A 17,884-nucleotide genomic window follows, 5' to 3' on the forward strand; every position below is an offset into this window, starting at 1 on the left:
TTAGGGGTTTTGTCCAGAATATTTCAGTTTGGGGCCAAAAAAAACCTTTTTTAAAAAAAAAAATCTGATATTCGGGGGGGGGGGGGGGGGTTTTTTAAAAAAAATAAAAATTTTCCAAGGCGCACAGATATTTTTCTTTGAAACATTTTGTTTAGTCAGAAATCCAGTTTTCTGTCAAAATCTGTTTTTGACAGAAAATTTTCAGCCAGCCCTAATAATGTGATTTATATATAATGTGGGCAGTGTAAGATTTATGATTTCTTTAACTATCCCTTGCCTTGCTTTAAATAGCCCGAGTTTTGTAGACGATGTGTAAGTACAGGATGTTACTTAGCAACCTTCACCAGTTTTTAAAATAAAGGTTCTTTGTCTCTGGAATCTCCCTAAGATATTAGATAGGCATCTATCACCTTGATATCTAAATGCCAAGCAAATGTATGCAAAAAAAAAAAATCAAAATTCCTGAGAGATGTTTGGAAGTTCCTTCTGCCTCTCCCTGGTTTCAGATGTGTTTGGTTTGTAGGAGGTCAATTGGGTTATTGAAAAAGCAGACTTGCTTTATCTTTCGATCTGCATTTACACTGCTATGAACATGACCTAAGCACCTGGAAGTTTTCATTACTGGTCTCTAAATGGTTCTTGGGTGACCATAGTTGACCATTACTGCAGCACTGAACGTTTTGCGTATCTTGGTCAAAGCATATCTCAGGACTGGAAGATGCTCTGCATAGTGGCTGTTTGGTGTAAACATCCCTGCAGAGTTGTTTGTGTAGGGGGTGTTTGTCCATCTTATCCCATTTCTGTTCAAACGCTACTTGTTTGGCCTAGGAAAGCAATGGGACCTGACATACTGCGTCTCTCTTTTTCCATCTTCAATATCTGGTTATGTGGAGCCTGATCCAAGGCCCACTGAAGCCATTGGGTGTCTTCACATTGATTTCATTGAGCTGTGGGTCTCGCCCATACGGCACAGACTAGGTCTATCTCCTGAAAAGATACAGGATCAGATTCTTAAATGAGATCCCTCGGGCAGTGCAAAAGAGACAGAATCTAGCTGTGAAGGGGCAGCAGGGAATTGCCTTGGTGTAGGGAAACTCCCTGTGACGTTGCACTCCATATGTTTATGGAAATATGCTTATGAGTGTAAATATAATGTAACTGGAATATGCTTTATGCAAAAGGTCTCTTGTAAAGTATCATTACAAAGCTTATAATCTGAGTGTGATCATCCTATTTGTTTGAATGTATCATTCTTGTATCTGAAGCTAGAAATATGAAGTATTACTCTAAAGTCCTATTGTAACTATGCAAAGTGTGGGCTATTAATGGTGGCTTAGAATCTTGATGGCTCCCATTAGCTAGAACAATTGGTTGTAAATGGCTCTGTTTACTTGTAAGCCTTCCTGTGTTCCTGTGAGTCAGGCCAGAAAGAATGAAGGCTTGGGGTCTCACAGGACATGTGACCATGACACCTGGTACTGGAATCCATATTAAACCTGGTGCTTTTCCATTAAGAAGGAGGGGTGGGGACCCAGAGAGACAAAAGATTCCCACCTTGTGCCAATGCTACAAAAGGGGGTGGAACAGAACAAAGGGGGCTGCAGTCATGAGAAATCCCCTAGTTACCATCGGAGCTGGAATTAACAAGAACTGTACCAGGGGAAAGGATTGGGCCCAGACTAAGAAGAAGTCTAGTCTGTGAAAGAAGCTTATTGGTGAGGGTGAGATTTACCTGTATTCAGTTTCTTAAATGTATTAGGCTTAGACATACATGTTTTGTTTTATTTTGCTTGGTAACTTACTTTGTTCAGGATTAAACAAAGACTGTGAATGGCTATCCAACTACAGAAGCAGTTTCTCCTCCCTTAGTGTTCACACCTCAACTGCTAGCAGAGCACCTCACCCTCCCTGATTGAACTAACCTCGTTATCTCCACACTGATTTATACCTGCCTCTGGAGATTTCCATTACTTGCATCTGAAGAAGTGAGGTTCTTACCCACGAAAGCTTATGCTCCCAATACTTCTGTTAGTCTCAAAGGTGCCACAGGACCCTCTGTTGCTTTTTACAGATTCAGACTAACACGGCTACCCCTCTGATATTTGTTCTGTCTGTTATTACTTGAAACCACTTGAATTCTACTTTTTATACTTAATAAAGTCACTTTTATTAATTAACCCAGAGTAAGTGGTTAATACCTGGGGGAACAAACAGCTGTGCATATCTCTCTATCAGTATTATAGAGGGTGGACAATTTATGAGTTTACCCTGTATAAGCTTTATACAGAGTAAAATGGATTTATTTGGGGTTTGGATCCCATTGGGAGCTGGGTGTCAGGGTGCTGGAGATAGGTGACTTGCTGAGCAGTTTTAAAGTCTGCAGCTTTGGGGGCGTGGACCAGACCTGGGTCTGTGTTGCAGCAGACTAGCGTGTCTGGCCCAACAAGGCAGGGTTCTGGAGTCCCAAGCTGACAGGGAAAACGGGCTCAGAGGTAATTCAAGCATGTCAGGTGACAGCCTCAAGGGGGTCTCTGTGACTGAACCCATCACTCTCCCACCTGGCATAAAGCTGCTGTTGCCAGCTCCTATGCCACATGCACCAACCCCTTGGGTCTCCCCAGTCAGGGTGCAAGGTACTATGGCAGGGCTCCACTACATCGATCCGCCACTGGCAGAGAATCTGTAGATCTTCCTCAGCTGCTCTAAACCTCATCAGGATCGGGGCCAGCGCTGACCCGCCCTCAGGATCAGGGAACATAACCAGCTCCCAGATGTCCTGTCGCTCTTCTGCACTGAGCACAGGTTGGCTGCAGGAGAGAACCTGTCCAAAGCTAGATGAAACTAATGTGGTAACATCTGAAACCTCTCATTTTCAACACAGTTGGTCAAAAATCAGGGCAAGCTCTTCAGAGACAATAATGGTCTGCATAAGGATAGGATGAACCAAACTTTTTGGGAGAAAAAACTGTTGCCATAGGGAAATGGAAACTGGAATTTCACTTGCCCCAAACCAGTTTATACATGCCTCATGCTATGTAAACCTCATGATTAGAAGCATGCCAGGGCAGGTGTAGTGATTCAGCATATTGAGGTTTAGTGCCTTAAGTGCCGATTTGTTGCTGTTAGTACAGCAAGTGGGAACTCGAGTTGCTAATGCCGTTCTCTGGCTGCATTTCTGGATATTACATGTGTGGGCAGTATAAGAAAAAGCTCTTGCCTAGTGATGAGAGCAATCGCACCTGGAAGAAAATCTCAGATTGGTTTAGATTGGAATCACTTTACCTGTGCCTATCATGACTCCAGAAAGCATGTGGTAGGCAGGGTGGTTGTTTCTTTTCTTGAGTAATCTCCTTATTATAAGGTAACTCAGAAGACCTACCATGAGGTAAGTTATTTGACACCACCACCAACCCTGAAAAAAAAATGCTGTCCATCAAGTGTTACAGCATTGTTCCCAAAGGAGATCGTTTGGGGAATGACATGATAAAAAGACAGCGCTATGAGTAAGTCAGGGATTCTTAAATACCTTCAGTGGATACCCTACCAGACCGGCTCTATGTCATTGAAAAAATTACTTATTTGATTTCTACCTTCTTCCCAGGTAATGTCTTTGTTTGGTACTGACTTCCCTTGAACCGAAGGAAGTAGATTAGTCTCACAGGGTGCAATCCAGGAAGTAGTTTAGGTACCTAAACCCCCATGCATGACACTACTTTGATCTGTGAAACTCTCGCTTGGCTGCCACTTAACCCTGCTTAAACTCATTTGGCACCTAAATTTCCACTGAAAGTTCCCTAGGTGTCTGAGTTTTAGACCGTGGAGCAGATGCGTTGCTGTCACCCTCTAGGTGCCCAGGCACCTATCTCCTAAGGCCCAGAGTGATTCATGAACTGGGGGAAGATAAGCATTTGTCTGCCTAAGTTGCGTGCAAGGCCCAGTCTTGTAGATGGCCTCTGATCATGCCTACTGGGTGGGATCCCAATAATCTGGTGGAAAATAGGTGTTCATCTGCCTAAGTAGCATGTGGGGCCTGATCTCATAGGTGGCCTTGCATCATGTCTACCAGATTGGGTCTTATTCAAAATCCAGAGGAGGAGCTGGTGATGGTAACTTTTAGCCCAGTGATCAGAGCACTCACCTGAGATGTGGGAGACCCAGGTTCAATTCCCCTCACCCCCCCCCCCCAACCCCTTTGCAGGTGGAGAAGATGGATTTGAAGCTGAGATAAATAATGAGAGTGACTGGAGCAGGGGATCTGGTGCCCTGCTCTACAGAATCATTCTCCCAGAAGAGCCTGAAGAAGTCCCATATTAAAATATCCCATAGCTCAGTGATTAGAGCACTCTCCTGAGATATGGGTGACCCCGGTTCAAATCCTTTCTTCCCCTTCTGGCTGACCCAGGGAAATTGCATGTGAGTCTCCCACATCCCAGGTGAGTGCTCTAACCACTAGACTAAAAGCTATAGGTCACCACCTCCTCCTCGGGCACCGAATTCATTCCCTCAAGTGGCTGCGGGGCCTAAGGTGCCTGCATCCAGACAGTTGGTTCCCATTTGTAGATCACTAGCTGAACGAGGCACCTCCCTGCAGCCTATCTCTGCAAGAAGGGAGGGGCTTAGCACACACCCCTGTTGTCGGCATCTCTCATTGGCTACCTTAGGCAGTTCCCCACTTAGCGTGCTGGCTTTTGTGGCTTGCATTCTTAGGCGCCTATCTCTCCCCATTCATGGTGTAGGGAGCCTAGGTGCCTGACTTAGCTTTGTGGATTGCAGTGTTGTTCCTGTGATTTTTCTAGGTACCTAAAAGTAGTTGCTACGATGCTCAGTGCTGCAACACCTAAGTAAGCCCCTTCGTGGAGCCCATCCATGCTGCTTAGAAGGCCAGTGCAGATTAGGTTCCTGATCCAAAGCCCACTAAAGTGAATGTCAATTTTTCCATTGACTGAGACGGATTATAGATCTGGCCCTCGCTGCAACAATTTCCCTTTAGTCATTCTAAATCTGCTATTCACCGATTTTTTTTTTTCTGTCCAAACTTGTCTGCTCTCATGATATCTTATCTTGGGTATTACAGGAGCAGAGAAGGGATACATGGCTTCCACCACAGCGAGGAACAATAAAATAACTGGTGGGAGGCACTGACAGAAAACTGATCCAGAAACCCTTGCCGAGAGCTGAATTACTTAATCTCTCTTCTGTTAAGGGTTTAGCTAAATACGAAAGTTGCATCAGTATTACTTGACTCTGCTTTTAAGCTGATGTAGTTTAACCAGAGCAAAAGGCTCTGCAGATAGTCTTATTTCTGCGTAAGAGTGGCTTATTTATGTTTAATCCCGTTCCTGATTGACTTAAACCCCCTTATGCCAAAGTAAGAGCATCCATGCAGCCTTTTGCAGCAGTTTAATTATATTGGTTTAAATTCATGCCCTACATTAAACTGGCACAACTTTTTTGTGGGGTATGCAAGTGCTGAACTCTGCTGACTTGAGGAGTCACAGTCCTGAAGTCATCCTTGAACCTGGATCTATTGTGTGACAGCATTGTGATATTTTTAAATAAACTTGTAAGATAGATACTTGTCTGCTGTAGGATGAGCTGAAATAGGTTTAAATCAAGAAACACTGCTTCAGCTACATTGTCATGTGATTAATGGGGGGGAGGTGTCTCTCGCTCAGTTGGCCACTTGCTGGGATCATCAGGTTCTGTATCTCACTATCAGTGAATGCTGCCAGCTCAGAAGCATGTAAGCTTCTGAAGTGATATCTAATGATTTCTTTTAAGTGTTTCTGTGCAAATAATATTCAGAAGATCAAAGAGTCAGGTAGATGGGATAAAAATTAATAAGGTTTATTTTTAAAGCAATAGTTGTAAATACGTTACTGAAATCTTCTCTTTCCTGCTTAATAACGAAAGTCCTTGGCTTCTGTTGAAATTACTTTGATCATAATGTGAAATCCTACCCACTACATATATTGTGTGACTGCACATGGTAGCTTGCAGTGATTTGTGATGTGGAGAAAATACTGCACTAAACAAGCAATCTCTAGTTACCAAGGGAAAATGTGATATAAATAGAAACAGTTGGATTTTTTTCACTTTGCTCGTGAAAACCCATGTTGTCCACAAGTCCCTAATAGTTGTAGCTTATTCCAAACAGTTCTGTTCAACAAAAGACTAGCAACAACCATTTGGGTAAAGATGTCCAGTTATTTATGCTATTTCTTTCTTTCTTCTGTACAAGAACATCAGTCCCTTCTGTGCTCCATTCTGCTGAATTATTGAAAAGTATCTTTGAAACAAACATTTTATACATAGATACTTTGCTATGAAAATTTCATCAAACAACTATGATTAGTCAGCAAAGAAAACAGCCAAGGAAAAGACAGTGACTTATTCTACTTAAGCGCCACCCACAGTCACAGACAACTGGATGGTTCTGCTCAAATGTTCAGCAGTGAAATAATTAACAATTTGGACATTTACACATTCATCATTAGGTTTCAACTTTATCACACAAATAAGATGGATGGGCAGTTTACATTTCAGAGCCATTGAGCTAAATTAATCTCTGTTGAAGCAAATGGAGTAACACCCGGGATGAATTTGGCTCGTTGTATCTGTCAGTCTGCAGACGCAAGAAGTTAGCATTAGATCAAATTGAGGTGGATTGCAGGGAGGCCAAAATCTTTGTTTCAAATGAAAGCTTAAGTTTTGCAGAAACTGAACTGAGAAATGGCAGTTTGTCCTGCCTGTTTAGTATGACTCCTGCGAAGAATTTTTGGATATTGGAAAGGAATCCTAGTTGTGTGTTCCTTCACACTATCAGCTACAAAAATACACAGATGCACAATTTAATAACAGAGAGCTGTGCATGAACTGAAATGTAAGTGATTTCGGATTCCTCTGCAGAATAGTTTCTTTCAGTAATATTATATAAGTGCCTGAAGCCTCACTTTGATCATTAGTCACACATAATCTCCACCTTTATGAAAATGCCTTGTTACACAAGAAGCGCTTTGCTTTTAATGGCATGATATATTCAATGATTCAACGGTGTTGCAATTTTAAAAGATAACTTAATCTGAAGGCTTAATTAAGTAATGATAACAAGAAACAAAACAAATGAACACGTACTGGATATGAGCATGATACAGTAGGAGTTCCATGCAAACCTGATGTGCTGCAATACTTATCCATGTGCTGTCACTTAGATCACAAACTATGAACATGTTTACGGTGCTACTCTCCCCATTTTCCCCTCAACAGCAGCCACCACCAGCAAACAGTCATCACCCCTTGTAATAAAAGACTTGAGAATCTCAAGATGTGAGGCTAAACATGATCGGCTACCAGTTGGTACCCAAATATTACCTTCTTCTTGCAGCGCCAGGATCTGAATCAAATACCCCAGGCCCCCACAAAAAAACTATTGCTGTTATCAAGGATCAGCCTCGTGGTCATTCCAAAAAGTGCTAGGAAAACTAACGTAGAGGGTTTGAGGTGGTGTAATGCATTCTACTGCCCGGGCAGCTCTGTGTAAACTCAAAAGCTTGTCCTCTCTCACCAACAGAAGTTGGTCCAATAAAAGATATTACTTCACCTACCTTGTCTCTTTAATATCCTGGGACCAACATGGCTACAAATACACTGCAAACATTAATGTTAATGGAAGTGAGCAGCCCAAATTCCTTTGAGGCTCTGGGCTTTGATCCCTCCCTGCCTCAGCATCTTACCTAACGTAGGGATAATATTTCCTTTCTGCCAATTTTTCTTTTGTCTTATAAGCACTTCATGGTCTCTCAGTATGGCCCAGATCTTCAAAAGTGCACCTAAATCTGGAGGCGAGGCACCTAAATACCTTTGAGGATACAGGCCTATGTGTCTATATAGTGCTTAGCACAGTGGAGCCTTGATGTTAATTGGGGAACTAAATGATATTATAAGGTAAATAACAACACTTTCAAACCTGTGTGCTTAAAACTAGTCTCCTAAATAAAAGTTTGGCTTCTTTTTAGAAAGTGCTGAAGTGCTTATAAGATAGATTGGAGAGAGTCCAGAAAAGAGTGACAAAAATGATTAAAGGTCTAGAAAACATGACCTATGTGGGAAGACTGAAAAAACTGGGTTTGTTTAATCTGGAAAAGAGAAGACTGAGAGGGGACATGGTAACAGTTTTCAAGTACATAAAAGGTTGTTACAAGGAGGAGGAAGAAAATTTGTTCTTAACCTCTGAGGACAGGACAAGAAGCAATGGGCTTACATTGCAGCAAGAGAGGTTCAAGGTTGGACATTAGGAAAAACTTCCTATCAGAGTGGTTAAGCACTGTAATAAATTGCCTAGGGAGGTTGTGGAATCTCCATCATTGGAGATTTTTAAGAGCAGGTTAGACAAACATCTGTAAGGAACGGTCTAGATAATACTTAGTCCTGCCATGAGTGCAGGGGACTGGACTAGATGACCTCTCGAGGTCCTTTCCAGTTCTATGATTCTACCTGCAACTCCCATTGACTTTATTGGGATTTGTGGGTGTTCAGCATTTCTAAAAGTTGCACTACATTCCATTTCTATTTAGGAGCCTAGATACAGATTTAGAAGCTTAAACTTTAGGCACCCAGATTTGCAGTTTTATTTACAGTTGCTATCTTATGTAATTGGAGAAGAAATTACAGCAGAAAGAAGCAGAGTCCTTTAAAATACCATCCCCAGAAGCAACCTGCACCTGTATAAAGTTTTCCAATTAAAACAACCAAAATCCTAGGTTACAAACACAAATATCAAATACCATGCCTGCTGCATTAATTATATGTCTTTTCTCTTCTCTAAGCATTTTAACCCCTACACACCACTGATAGGCTGTAATCAAGTCTACATAATAACATCTTCAAGTAACTCAAAGCTGTTCTGAGGCTCATTTATAGCCCCTCCCCAATTGTGGGTGGTACTAGAGGTAGGCCAGAGATGCAATGAGGACTCTAACAGCACTGATTAATCAGGCTTAATAAAAGGGTTACTCCTGCAACATTATTCCTTCAGAGGAACTTTCACAATGACCTTCCACGGCCCATGCCAAAGTGCTGTAAAAGATTTGCCTCTTCCTCAGAGCAAAGGAAACTTTAAAATATGACTTGCATCAACTATTTTTTCTGCTAGAAGATGGTAAGTCATAGAAGTGGTTCTACCAGTTCCCTGCCTCAGTTTACACACAATATAGCTAACTAGAGCGTTATGCTTACCTGAGTTGACTAGATATCACATTTCCCTCGCAAGCATTTTAAAGAGTCGGTTGATTCTACTAGCTGCACTTCGTTGTTTTGCTTCGCTACCCACAAAATTAGTCTACTTAGGACAAACTGAAGGTAGGGTCAGAAGAGAGAAAGTCAAACCAAACCTCTGTATAGGGTTGTGTTTTGACATACTGTGGATATCAATACAGCAACCTTTAAATTGCCCATGATAGCACTTTAGATTGTTGCTGAGACAACAAAGGCACTCATTTAATCTAAGACAGAGGCGTAGCAGTCTGCCTTTGTGCTATCAAGCACAGGATGGTAGCCTTCGTTAGGCTATATTTACCAGTAGCCAAGAATAGCATGGAGACGATAGAAAAGTGCAAATGTAAGGTCCCTCACCAAAGGCTCTTACATAAATTAAGTTGTCATGGGATAAAAGGGAAGGTCCTTTCATGGATTGAGAACTGGTTAAAAGACAGGGAACAAAGGGTAGGAATAAATGGTAAATTCTCAGAATGGAGAGGGGTAACTAGTGGTGTTCCCCAGGGGTCAGTCCTAGGACCAATCCTATTCAACTTATTCATAAATGAACTGGAGAAAGGGGTAAAAAGTGAGGTGGCAAAGTTTGCAGACGATACTAAACTGCTCAAGATAGTTAAGACCAAAGCAGACTGTGAAGAACTTCAAAAAGATCTCACAAAACTAAGTGATTGGGCAACAAAATGGCAAATGAAATTTAATGTGGATAAATGTAAAGTAATGCACATTGGAAAAAATAAACCCCAACTATACATACAATATGATGGGGGCTAATTTAGCTACAACGAATCAGGAAAAAGATCTTGGAATCACCGTGGATAGTTCTCTGAAGACATCCACGCAGTGTGCAGAGGCAGTCAAAAAAGCAAATAGGATGTTAGGAATCATTAAAAAGGGGATTGAGAATATATTATTGCCCTTATATAAATCGATGGTATGCCCACATCTTGAATACTGCATACAGATGTGGTCTCCTCATCTCAAAAAGATATACTGGCACTAGAAAAGATTCAGAGAAGGGCAACTAAAATGATTAGGGGTTTGGCATGGGTCCCATATGAGGAGAGATTAAAGAGGCTAGGACTTTTCAGCTTGGAAAAGAGGAGACTAAGGGGGGATATGATAGAGGTATATAAAATCATGAGTGATGTGGAGAAAGTAAATAAGGAAAAGTTATTTACTTATTCCCATAATACAAGAACTAGGGGCCACCAAATGAAATTAATCGGCAGCAGGTTTAAAACAAATAAAAAGAACTTCTTCACACAGCGCACAGTCAACTTGTGGAACTCCTTGCCTGAGGAGGTTGTGAAGGCTAGGACTATAACAGCGTTTAAAAGAGAACTGGATAAATTCATGGAAGTTAAGTCCATTAATGACTATTAGCCAGGATGGGTAAGGAATGGTGTCCCTAGACTCTGTTTGTCAGAGGGTGGAGATGGACGGCAGGAGAGAGATCACTTGATCATTACCTGTTAGGTTCACTCCCTCTGGGGCACCTGGCATTGGCCACTGTCAGTAGACAGGATACTGGGCTAGATGGACCTTTGGTCTGACCCAGTACGGCTGTTCTTATGTTATGTTCTTATGTGGTTACTGAAAATCTAGGCATGTGTGTTTCACTCACCCTCACTGATGAATGGTTAAATCAAGTCTTAATGAATAGGTCAGAAATTCATACTTCACCATTAACTACTGTTTTATTTCGGGCTCTTTCACTTAAATGGCCATGATCCTGCCTGCTATAATTTCATTGCATTATTTGCCAGCTTCAGAAGAAAATCATTCTAGCCAACATTCTTGTCCTGTTGCTTGGTGGTGGATTTTCCAAACAGCAGATTTTCTTTCCCCAGAATGCCCGCTGTATGCCACAGGAAAACACACAAGTCTGAGCTTTTGTTTTCAGTCGGTTATACAGGTTCAGCCTGTTGATTCACTCTTCCTGTAGCTATGTTTCTGTCTTGGCTCCTGGCCAAAGGATCCATAGAATGCCCTGAGAGGAAGAGCAGAAATACAGTCATCTGTGACGGCTGAGGTACTTTCTAAGAAGGGAGAAGATGAAGGAAAAGCACTCCTAAACTGGTGGATGTGTGAGAGAGGAGGTTGTGCATTGGAAAAGAGGGTGCGGATTCTACATCCAACGCTGGGTGAAGATGCCCCCTTAGTGTCAAGACCTCAGTTAGAATTTGCGAGATGAGAGTCTCTTAGCAATGGGAAGCTCAGCCTAGATTTTTTTCAACGAGCCATTCTCCCCTTTCAGGAGTAAGTGCCACTACAAAGGAAGAGCAGGGGAAAGCATACAGCGTCCCTGTTGGTTCTGAAATAGCTTTTCAGAGCATCTCAATTCCTTGCTGCAATTAGTTTGGGTAAAAATATACCCTAAATTTTTGGCATTTTTCAGGAGCCATTATTGAGACTGGAATTCCGGTAACTATGATTTCAGCTACTGTACCTTTTTTTCTCTCCAGGAGACTATTTCCCCCCCCACACACACACAGATTTCAGGAGAGAATGGTTTTACACAGTGACGCAAGGGTGTAAGGAAACAGCATTAATTATGCGGTTATGAACATTACTGCTGAGCTTATAAACGGGGAGAGAGTGAATGAAAACATATAAAAATCAACAGAGAGAGCTAACCAAACCAGGGACAGCGTGGGGATACAAAATGTAAAAGACTCATCTGAGACACAGGATTCTTTTCAACAGCCTGCCTGATTCTATGTACAGAGCAGGCAGGCAGAGTGAAAAGACAGAAGGACATGCTCTCATGTGTGCACAGCCACAGCTGTTGGCTCTAATATTAGTCTGTCCAGCCTTGGCAGTCTTCATTTAATATGCATCCTACAAATTATTTTATATATTCACCTTGATGCTATGCACAATAGTCACTGAGCCAGATTCCTCCCTGGTATAACTCCTTTGACCTCCCTAGAGTTACTCCAGGAATGAATTTGTCCCATTATATTTTCATAGCTTAAAGGAATCATAGACGTTAGAGACAGAAAGGGCCTATTAGAATATAGGCTGCTTCTCCTAATGTCATTGTGACATGACAACTAGGTCCACCTCAGAATCCTGACCAATATTCAGAGGCTGCTTGAAGTTTCCCTGGTGATGTAGGGCGGCATTTCCAGCCTTTTGAAAGTTGATCCCCCTTTCAGGAAAATGAAACCAATCACACTGCCTTCAACCTTATGTTGTTAAACCCCTACCCAAAATGAGCAGTCAGAGTAGAATGCGCAGATTTACACAATATACTTGCTCTCCTTTCTTACATACTTTGACAGAGACATATTTTAGGTGTCAACATTAACTATCATTGTTAGCATTCATTGAAATGCATGAGGACTTCTCACCTGTGAACTATTATGTCAGGCTCTCTGCAAACTCAGACTTTCATGGCTGCATAGGTTACACTTGGGTCAGATTTTCTTTGTAATCATAATAACAAGAGACTTACTTTTTTCTTTGTGAAAGCTGAGATTCTGGAGAACAATTAAGAGGCCTATCTGCATCCCTTTGGCTCTTGGGAGGGAGTATGCCCTACCCTTTGGAAAACACTGATTTAGGGCTTGCTCCTGCTCCCATAAGTTAATGGGATTCCTGCTCTTGGTTTTCACTGCTGTATGACCAGACTCTGATATTCACAATATTGCCTATGTCATCACCTCAACTGGATCAGTTTAAGTTGTCTAGCAAATAGATATTTTCTGTGGGGCCAAAAAATATTGAGAAGTACATATCTAACCATAGGATGGCATGTTGTAAAGGAAACCTAGCATGATCTAATCTTGAGAAAGCATTCATTTTTATATTAACAATATCACATGGTGTCGTGAGAACAATCATGTAAATACCACTTTTTAAGTTCACATTACACATTCATAAGAAAATAATGTTCAATGATTCTTCTCTTCTTTAGTGAGTGGCTGCAATTTGTTTGCAATATGATTAAAAATGGAAAAGTTTACTCTAATTTAGGGATATGGCGGTGTTTGAATCCAGGTGCTTGGTTTATGCACTTCTTGTTTCAATTGCCCCTTAGATTCCCATCACTGGTCACTTTTAAATCAAGATTGGATGTTTATTTTTTAAAAGAGATGCTCTAGTTCACAAAGAACTATTTGGGGAAAGTTCTGTGGCTTGTGTCAGACAGGAGGTCAGACTAGATGACCACAGTGGTCCCCTCTGCCCTTGGAATCTATGAAACTATATTAGTCTTGTGCAGTGTGGACTTGTGTGTTCAAATGACAAAATAAAATGTAATTCACAAAAGGTGAATTTGTGCATTAGTGGTATGAATTTAAACTAACTATAGTCAAAAGGTAGAGTTCTCATAGCAATGTAGCACTAACCCACACCCCAGTGTTGTAAATAATGAGTATAGATTTAATTGCCTAATTAATAGAATTAGTAGTAACCCTCCCACTGTAGTATATTATAACTGTGGATCTGTAATAAAACTATATTGACCTTTTATAGCTCAGATCCTCAGCTGGTGTAAACTGGCACACTTCAATGTAGCTATTTACAGCAGGTAAGGATTGAGCTCTACTTCTTCGCACTTTAGGGTGAAACTGTAGTTTCAATTGTCCTATATATGCTGTGGGCCCAGACAGGTTAAAACAGTGTAGTAAGGGGATTGTGTATGTACTGGGCAATTCCTCTTTCATACAAATAGTCAAGAAAATATTGATTCCAATCCACTGGACCACATATTGGTGTGGCACTGGCTGGGTGTGAGTAGGTGACTAGTTGCTCTCTAGTGACTGTCAGACAGAGAATAAAAGATCTACTAAGAGCAGCAACTATGGACATTTTCCATTAGGTCAAGTGGTGGAGGCTTTTTGAGGCAGCACAACAATGGTTCAAATCTCATGTATATAGTAAACTGCTGGCAGCACATTAATTCATTATGCTGGAATTGATCATATTCAAAACCCCCGTTTATCGTGTGAAATATGGAACAAGGTACATACTGTCCATATTTGTAGATCAAAAGTGATTTTTTTGTAGTGGGAATTGTCTGATTCATCGAGTTAGATCAAGCAGAAAATCAAAAGAAGAAAGAGACCTAGGGCTGGTAATAAATTGTGATAGTAGATACACCGTATTGCTATTAGCAATGAGTCAATAAGGTGTTAAATTTCATAAATAAGGGAATAATGTTTCAATCAAAGATATAATGGTCCCTGTCCACAGGCCTAGGTAAAAAAAGGATATCCTGGTCCTGGAGAGAGTACAGCGGGTGCCAAGTTTGATTCATGATCTGAAGGGTCTGGTTTATCAAGAAACAAAGCCTCCAGGGGTAAAATAATGCTGCAATAAAAAACTTTCAGCACCAAGACGCAGAACTTGGGTGGGTCATCTGACTTGGGCTCACGGGCTTGGGCTGCAGGGCTAAAAAACTGCAGTGTAGATGTTCTGGCTCGAGCTGGAGCCTCAGCTCAGACTCTCCTCCATCGCGGGATCTCAGAGCCCAAGCTGCAACCTGACCCTGAATGTCTACACGGCAATTTTATAGCCCCCCAGTCTGATCCCCATGAGCCCGAGCCAGCTGACCTGGGCCAGCTGCAGCCGTGCCATGGGTTTTTATCACAGTATAAACATACCCCAAGAGTCAACTTGGGGAACAAACTGAAGACCCCCCCCATTTCTGTACCTAAAGGGGCATAAAAAGATCTGGATATGACTTCTTATAGGATGGGAAGTATAATGTGTGGCCATACTTGGGGAATGTGGAAGGAAAGGGTTAAACTAGATACTAGGAAAAGTGTTCTTCTCCTGGAGTTACTGACAGGTGACACAGTTTGCTGTTTTGGGATTCCCAGGGGTTGGAGTTTCCTTTTGGACTTTGATCTTTATGAATAAGGCTGTAAAGGGAAACTGACTTCTGATTCGTCTCTTTTCTTCTTGCATCCTGCTCCCTTTGTAAAGAGCTTGTTGCAGAAGGAATATATTTATCTTAATCAATCTCCTTTGCAGCCTGATGCATCAAGCGCAAAATCCAGCAAGAAACTTTACCCTCTGGGAGTTGTGCAAATCATACACTTCCACTTGCTGGTAACTGTGGGAGAAAACACCCTAATCAAAGTTGGTTCCCAATTCCCATCTACCTCTACATAGCTGTACTGATCCATCAGGCTTTTATGACTGGTACTTTATCATAGGGTGAGTCCTAATGATCAGCTGGGCTGAAGTCTGGTTAACCACTATTCCTCACCTCTCTCATTCAGTTGTCTGTGTTTTAACTTGCAGCAGATTTTTTGCATCCCCAAACCTCAGTCTTGGCAAAGTGCCCCTTAAGACCGCATTGAAACAGAGTGACTCGGGGGCCAGGATTTGTCTACATCAGTGGTTCTCAACCAGGGGTCTGCGAGCAGGTTTCAGGTGGTCCGCCAAGCAGGGTAATTTATTCACCCCCCTGAGTGACATAAATTATGCGAATATATGCTGGAGTGTAGACCTAGTGTTTTGTGTACACAAGCCCTAAAAGTCTGCTCCAGGGGTTTTCAAACTTCATTGTGCCGCGACCCGCTTCTGACAACAAAAATTACTTCACGACCCCAGGAGGGGGGACCAAAGCCTGAGCCCACCCAAGCCCAGGAGACACGTTAGGGGGAGGCGGGCAGGGTCATTCCCCCCAATTTGCTGCTTGTATTGAGGCAGGCAGGGGTCGCCTCTGTCCAAGCTCCACTGTCCTGGGCGATGGGGGGAGCCCGAGCCCAAGCCCCAGCCCCACCGCTCCAGGCATGGGGGCCAAAGCTGAATCTCAAGCACGTCAGCCCCTAGTCAGGGGGCCTGCAACCTGAGCCCTGCCACCCAGGGCTAAAGCCCTCGGGCTTTGGCTTCAGCCTTGGGCAGTGGGGCTTGGACTTCAGCCCCGCGACCCAGCAAGTCTAAGCCAGCCCTGGCAACCACATTCAAAGGGGATTGCGACCCACTTTGGGGTCCTGACCCACAGTTTGAGAACCTCGGTCTACTCCAAACCACTCTTGTATTAAATGACACATTTCTCTAGGGTAACATGCCTTTAGACTTTAACAACATGTTACATGGACATAGGTGGCACTAAAGTTTAGCAGAACTAGCATGCAGGTGAAAAACATAATTTATCAGTATGAGGGTTTAGCCCACATGTAAGACTAGGACTATATAAATCAATAGGTTCCTATATTTATAACACTGTTAACTCAGCTGGACTCTAGTCATATAGCATTTATATCCACCTTATGAAGAGAAGACGTTATCTTGTTTCTAAAATTATATGTTCATATATGCAAGATGCACCTTCAATTGTTAGGATTACTACTACAAAATGGATATCAATTCCACTAATTTTTGGATACATGCCTGTGTTCTAGGGTCCTTTATTTCAATATATTCCTGCAAAAATCTTATTCTCTTAAATCTTTTGTGGTTTCATTCTTATCAGTATCTAGAGTTATACATTTTTTGTGGTGATACATTGCAGAGTCATGCATAGGCTGTACTTCTCATGAACTTTGACTGTGTCATGAGGTATCTTGCCTAGTAATCCATCTTCCCTAGGGTGTAATCTAACATTCCAAACCTCTGAGCAGCTGTCAGATAGCTGCTATGTACAACAAACAAACAAAAAAAACCCCAACATTTATTGGGGAAGGGTAGGTTTTTCCTTCCATCAACTGTAGGAGTTTCCCCCTCCAAACCACACTGGTTTAAAAGTAGGATGGGAAATATTCAGTCCTGAATTGGTGATGGATTTATGGTTCCTTATCTCTCAAAACATCACCATTAGGCATATGGATTTTCTCATGGGAATCCCATTTCCCTACTGGGATACAGCACTTGTTTCTAGCCCAAGCAGCTTGGGAGACCTTATCTTACAATGTCAAAATTGTGACTTTAGATGAATTTAGAGCCCTCTTCTTCTGAACCCCATGCAGTTGGACTTCTGATACTAAAGGTTCCTGGTTTAGAGGTTGAGGGATAAATATATGAATTGCCACTAAAAATGTTTAAAACGCAAACATTTTAAACATATCGATTTTTCCGTAAAATGAACTTAGATTTGAAACTCGGTAGGACCATCTTTCTGGGTTGTGCATGTACACTGCATCCCAGAAGGGAACCCCAGTCCCTGATTGGGGCCTCTGCATGCTACTGTAATATAAATTTAAAAAAATGTGTGGCCTATATGGAGTGCTATGCTACAAACATTTTTCTCAGCACTCATCTGGGCACTGGCCGTTTGACCACCCCACATTCACGCCGACAAAACCTTTCTATCCCTCCCCCCCACTTTTGTGTAGTGTACTGTGTATATATTCGATTTGACCTCTTCTTGCCTATTATGAAAACTTCTCCCTTGTGGGGAGAAGGGGAGAGCAGCACAAGGAGTGTCTGTGCAATATAGGCACGTGTGGACCCTAGGGAACTATTAAAACCGGATGAGCTGAACAGCTTTTAAGGCTGGCTGAGGCTAGACTATGTAAACTGATCTTGTTTGGTTGAAGTCACCTCAGATCCCGTCTACACTAAGGCTCTAATCAGCATAAAAATGAGTTGTAAAACTTGCCCAGGCTCAGTGGGCCATAAGGGAACTATATGGACCGGCCTGAGTCGGTCC

The sequence above is a fragment of the Terrapene carolina genome, unplaced genomic scaffold (assembly GCF_002925995.2).
Source record: "Terrapene carolina triunguis isolate 2854851 unplaced genomic scaffold, T_m_triunguis-2.0 Scaffold62, whole genome shotgun sequence".
Classification (NCBI taxonomy): Eukaryota; Metazoa; Chordata; order Testudines; family Emydidae; genus Terrapene; species Terrapene triunguis.